The 6,242-nt window shown below is 43.3% G+C and overlaps 1 non-coding gene across 1 annotated transcript; it reads right to left on the reverse strand.

Moving 5' to 3' along the window:
• Window positions 1-5,131: 5,131 nt before the first annotated feature.
• Window positions 5,132-5,204, reverse strand: trnav-aac (transfer RNA valine (anticodon AAC)). Its single transcript has one exon. It is a non-coding gene; the product is annotated as a tRNA-Val (tRNA).
• Window positions 5,205-6,242: the final 1,038 nt, after the last annotated feature.

Here is a 6,242-nt window from a genome sequence, read left to right on the forward strand (position 1 = left end):
ACAGCAATTGATTTTGCCATAATTAATTCAAAATTTCCTCTTGTTTGCAGTTGACCTTTTGCCCTCTTCACTGCTCCCGTGGACCCGCCACACACACCTCCGCCTGACTGGTTGGCTTGATAGCGCCCTGGGATTGGATAATTCGTTCTCTCTGTTGTTCAATTATGGGAACTGAGGAAATGCATTATGCATTGGCGTCCGATTCTGATTTGAATAGAATGAATTAGGATCGACTCCCAGACCTTCAGCATTTATTGCACCTGTTCTTATCTCCTCATGGCTAGACTGATGGAGCCATACTGGGACACATTAATGTAAAACTACAGTATAGCGTATACGCTGGATGTGAAACTGCCTACAGAGTTTAAAAGTGACTGGTTCTCTATAATGGTCTGTCCTACTTTTTAGCTCATGCTTGTATCATAAAGGAGATACAAGATCAGAAAAGTCATTCCAAGAACATGAGTTCTATTTGACATTCAGCCATACTGACATGCTCTGTGAAGTCTCCTATGCTCTTAAGGAGCCCACACATGATCGTGTCTCTCTGAGAACCGATAATGGTGTAGATGGGCAAAACATGGCCATGCTGTTGATTCTGCAGAGTGGAACAATCTTTTGGCATAAACCACAATGCCTGTGCGGATAGAAATGTGGGTTATCCAAAAGTCACAGTGCTGCTATAAGCCTGTGTGCTATTCTGGCAATTTGGCCCCTCATACGTGAGTAGAAGACAGAAATCATAGCAAATAAAGAAATCTGACACCCAAATGAAAGTGGAGGGTGACAATGAGTGTGTCTGTAGTGTCCTGCTGTCTAATGACGATCTAGATCCCTGTGCCCAGGGACTGCCAAGGGAAGGCTGCCAACCAGTGAGAAGCACTGATTCTGCACTTAAGACAAGGCTATTTTTAGATGACAAGAAGAGCCAGTGTGTGTGTGTGTGGAATAAAGGTGAGGGGAAAGACGGCACATCATATTTAAACTCTTTCAGTCACTCTCCCTTGCAGTTACACACAAAAATGAATGATCGTGTTGTGGATATGCACAAATGACTGTTAATCTGTCTTCATGTGTAGATGTGTGAGTGTCTCCGTATCTTTTCTCTTCTACACACAGGGATTTGAGCTTACAACTGCATGCATATATGTGTGCAATTTAGTGCATGCATGTATTTGTGCATGGCATTCCCCCGTGTGTGTGTGTGTGTGTATGTCCAGAATCTCTCACTCCTCATCCTTTTCTATCTGCAGGTGGTGGATTACAGTCTGACAGAAACAGCAATGGCAGCACAGATAACAGTGCGGGTGTGTGTGTGTGTTGCAGTTTCACATCGGGTGGTAGACTGCATACACACACACATTCATATAAAATAGTTATATAAAATAGAAACATTGGATAATTGTGTAATTATCAGTGCCTATCAGCTAAAACTTGAATGAAGCATATGCCACATACATACTGTACATACCTACCACTATTACTTTACCCACATGTGTTGCTTACCTTAATGCACACTGTACTGCAGTTTATTTCTGTAGATGTCATGAGTATGGGAAGCCCAGATCAGTGCAGAAAATCCATCTGCAATGACTATAAATTCATCTTAAATGACAGTCACAGGACTGGCAGTGACTAAACTCGATCATCAATGCAAATGTAAATGTAAATCAGGTTTATAGTCCAAGTATACTTGCGTATACAAGGAATTTGATCTCTGCATTTATCCGTGAATTAGTGAACACAGAGAGCACACAGTGAACACAGTGAGGTGAAGCACACAATGAACACACAGTGAGGTGAAGAAAACACTAACCCGGAGCAGTGAGCTGCCTTGCTACAGTGGCGCTCGGGGAGCAGTGAGGGGTTAGGTGCCTCACACCTTCAGCCGTGGATGTGGGCATAGGAGAGCAGTGCTCAACCATTTCCCCCGCCCACATTTTTCCTACTGGTCGGGGATCAAACTAGCAATCCTTCGGTTTCAAGCCCGAAGCCCTAACCAGTAGGCCACGGCTGCCCCCAAAATAATGACTTGACCTTGACCCGTCATCCCCATGCCAACGCTTGGTATTACTCTGCCCTCCTGCCGGCTCCATACATCCTGTTTACAATGTTTTCATTACGTTGATGGAGCAGAAGAAATCTGCCTCCAAGCTATTTTTCCATACTAATACTACACCGACTGAGTATCCTAAGTGATTAGTCTGCCCAGCAATAATGTGTGATAAAGTTATTAAATTAATTCAAGTCTAGTCTGTATCACAGTGTGGAATGAAAAAGGTCCGACAGGTTAAAAATGGAAAGAGGAAATAAAGCTGCTTCTACATTTTTTACTGACCACTGCGGAGACACCTCTGATCTCACTCCAATTTATCTGCCTCTGCTTTACAGAAATCACCCATAGACCTACATGCCCTGCACTGTGAGCTTCCTCCAGTTAGGATATGTTAAACACGCTTGATTTTGAGACTATGCCAGCCTATATGGCGGGCCAATGCTTGAGTGGGTTGAGATGATTTGAACCGCAACCCGGGTGAATCTCAAGGCCTCGGGGGCAGCCACGCTCCCCAGCGCTCACAATGCGTTAGTACAGTCACAGTTGCCATGGTGATGAGAAATCTTTAATCCTCTCGTACTACCTCTGTCTTCTCTATCTATCTCTCTTCTCTCTCTCTCTCTCTCTCTCTCTCTCTCTCTCTCTCTCTCTCTCTCTCTCTCTCTTTCTGTCTCTCTCTCTCCTTCTCTCTCTGTTGGGTGGCTTAAGCGCGGGGAGCCGACGAGTGGGTCCAACGATGATTCATCTGATGAAGAGAAGACTGACTATGACTCGTGCGTGAAGCCCCTCTTCTGGAAGGATTAAGGACAAAGTGTGGGAGAGGAATGCAGAGAGAGATAGAATGAGAGAGACAGAAAAAAGATGGAGAGAAAGAAATAAAGAGGATTCAAATTAGTCACGAAACAGTTGGGTCAAAAACTGAGAAATTACTTTGAATTAGCCTAATTTCGCATTCTGCTCAGAGCGAGGTGGAGTGGTTAGTCAGATAAACCCCTGCACTGAGCCGTGTTAAAGGGGGTCAGGCTGATAAATACCCAGCACTTTTCCTTGCTCCCTCGTTGCTGAACATGCCGCCTCTCAAGTGTTTTATGCAATCAAACAAAACGGGGACATTTCATGCCATCTGCACTCTCAATCATCTCGCCATCATTAATGAGGATGAATTGTGCTGTTTAATGTGACCACACCTGCATGCAACAATGGCCAAACTAAGTTCACTGCATAAAAGGCAAAGACATAAATATACTGACACAAAATACAAAACATGAAATATCTATGTAATGTAAATGCAAATTTGCTTTGTGGTGACTATATTGTGAGACCAATTTATGGATTTTCAATCCATAATCATAATTCTTACTTCTCACAAAAAAAACCCTGCCTGAAAAATATGTAAAGGTTTTTCTGCAGGGTCTGTACCAGATTCTCTGCAGATGAGAATTTCTTCTGTAACAGACCCCTATAGATCTATTGTTCTTCTTTCTCCCTTTTAACGCTACCCCTTCCTCCCCCCATCCTTTCACTGCAGCCCCTCTGCTCCATCTGAGGGTGTGTAGGTGTCAATTAATTACTAATTAGATGACCTAAACCCAGTTTGGGAGGACAATTATTTAAGCAGCCAATCACTTTAATCAGCCAATTAATCCCTGATTTAATTACTGTCATTTTCAAAAGAGTCCAGTCAGACAGGCCCATTAGCTCCTAGTTTGCCTAATGAGCTTCAGGCCACAAGGTCTGAGGTGTCCTTCAGTACTGCTTCATTTGCTTTCTGCACCAAGCCAGACAGCCATGTCAGATCGCATTCTGCAGTTTTTTTTCCGTCCCGCAGCCCCGGTGACTCGTTGTCATCGTTCATGACAACCGCATCAGCGCACAGGTGAGTGAGCGGCCGTGTGCGGGGCCCACTCGAGCAGGACAAGGTGTGAGGCGGCCCTAGAGCACTCAGAGCTTAAGAATGAGCTGCCGCCGCTGCTGCTGACGTTATAAAGGAAGTTTGAGCCAATCCATTCATTCTCGCAAGAGATTGGAGTGCAAGTCTTACTGTGGCCATTCCTTAAAGGGTGTACTACCTGTGCACTATTTCAAAGGGAAATTGGTGTGATCCACAAACACCACGTTATGGCTGCATGCTTATATTTGCTTGCAGCCATAACGTCCCTTACAAGCAGGAAACTTTGGGGGACATACATTTGATATTCACCATTTTAATTAATATACTGTATTCAAAGTATTCTTAGTCTGCTTCGAGACCTCTGATAGAGGTTTTTAAGACAAAAGGACTAAGAATACAAATAGGTCAAATCCACCACACCTGCAGTGTAAAAATTAGAAAGAAATCATTGCCTAAATTTGAAATTTGTTAAAGAGAAACAAGACATACTGATGGACTAGGCATTTTTGATGGTAGTGTGATAGTGGTTGAGCAGGTCATTTTTGACCGATGGGACAGACGATGACATCAGTTCAAACTCCTCCTTGTGGCCAGTTTAGACAGGATTAGAAGGATGTTGCTGCCACAGTAAGTTTGCACAGTACATGGGCATTTGTATTTACTCGCTGGCATCATCAAAGACATCTATGGTGTATGGGCATAATGATGACAAATCAGCTTGGCAAGAGATGTAAAAAATGTAGATACTTATCATGGTCAATGGTCTGATGTTTAATCATGATATTCAGACATGCGTTCAATTGATGAATATAGGGCCTATTTGAACAAACAGCTCCCTCTGCTGTTGTGAATGCAGGAAAACCCTGAAATGTAAACTGAAGTGCCAGAAGGCTACCAGAGATATCTAAAAATCTACAGGCCATTTCAAACACATGTTATAGGCTTCTGGAGTATGTCTGTGAATCTGAGTCTGAATTATTCTCAATTTAGCTTGGGGAAGGAATTCCCCAAATCTTACTAAGGACACAGTTATGTGGCAGTGGTTTAAGAATTTCAAACTTGGTGAAGGTCTTCTTTTCACTGTCTTCTTATGTCAAGTTGTGCGACCACCTGAATAAGACATGAGTTATCTCATTCGATGTCTAAACTGACATAGCTTCACACATAAGTTAAAAAGCATGACTTGTTCCCGCCCGGTTTCGAACCGAGGACCTTTCGCGTGTTAGGCGAACGTGATAACCACTACACTACGGGAACTGAGCTCAAGGGGGCGCACCAACCTTACATTTTGAACAGCTTTCTGCATTGAGAAAAGTCCCATTATTCTCTGTCCAAAACCAAACTCCCAATAAGTGTCCAAACCAGGGGTGTTACTTTGGGTTAAACATTGTGGGGGGTTGGGAACCCTTCTTTATGTTTGATAACAGTTAATATTTATGATTATTGGGTGGTTGGCTGGTTTTTGATTATGGGTGGGTTTACAAGCCCCAATTCCCCCTCAAAAATTACACCCCTGGTCCAAACACTAACTGTAAGAAAATTGATTCATTGCACAATTTCGTTTGTTGGATATCATTTTCATAGCCTTCATCATTTGACATAATTTTCCAACTATAAGGCTACTACGTCTAATTTAAATCCTGGGAAAAACAGTTTGACCAGCTTATGATGGTCGAGCTGGTCAAGGTATGTTTTGCCTTTGCATGTTTTGAGTTTGACCAGCGTATGATGGTCATTCTAGCTGGTTTTGCTGGTCATACCAGCATGATCATGATCAGTTTGATAAGGTGGTTACATTCACACCAGCATGACCAGCTGGTGGCCCAACCAACTAAACCATCAAAAGATCAGCAAGAGCTGGTATGAGACCATCTTAGACTGTACCAGCATTTAAGCTGTTTTTCTGTCAGCAGGGAAAGAATATAGGCCTGCCTGACTTTGGGTAGGCTATAGGCCTTTCAAGTCCACTGTACAAGGCACAGTGACAGTGTTAAGGAGTTGGCTAGGCCCACTGCCTTGCATATATTGTCTTGGAGTAGGCTAGGCTAGTACACAGTTAAGGATTTAATGTGGTAATAGGCCTACGTCGCTACACGCAGTGGCCATTATGGATGGGAAATTGCAAGTCACCATCAGTGGTGAATTGAAAAAAGGAACAGGTCAACTCTCAACAGATAGCCTACAGAACAATGCTAGATGCATGTAGGCACAAGAGTTTGACACACTAGTTAACACGTGTCTAGTGGCTGTTCCTTTTTGCAGTGGTAGGCCTACCATGTCAAAACACTGTCTCTT

Source organism: Alosa pseudoharengus, unplaced genomic scaffold (genome assembly GCF_046254945.1).
Source record: "Alosa pseudoharengus isolate Yale_2024_CS ecotype anadromous, Long Island Sound unplaced genomic scaffold, YU_APseudo_1.1 YU_APseudo_1.1_scf_13, whole genome shotgun sequence".
NCBI lineage: Eukaryota > Metazoa > Chordata > Actinopteri > Clupeiformes > Clupeidae > Alosa > Alosa pseudoharengus.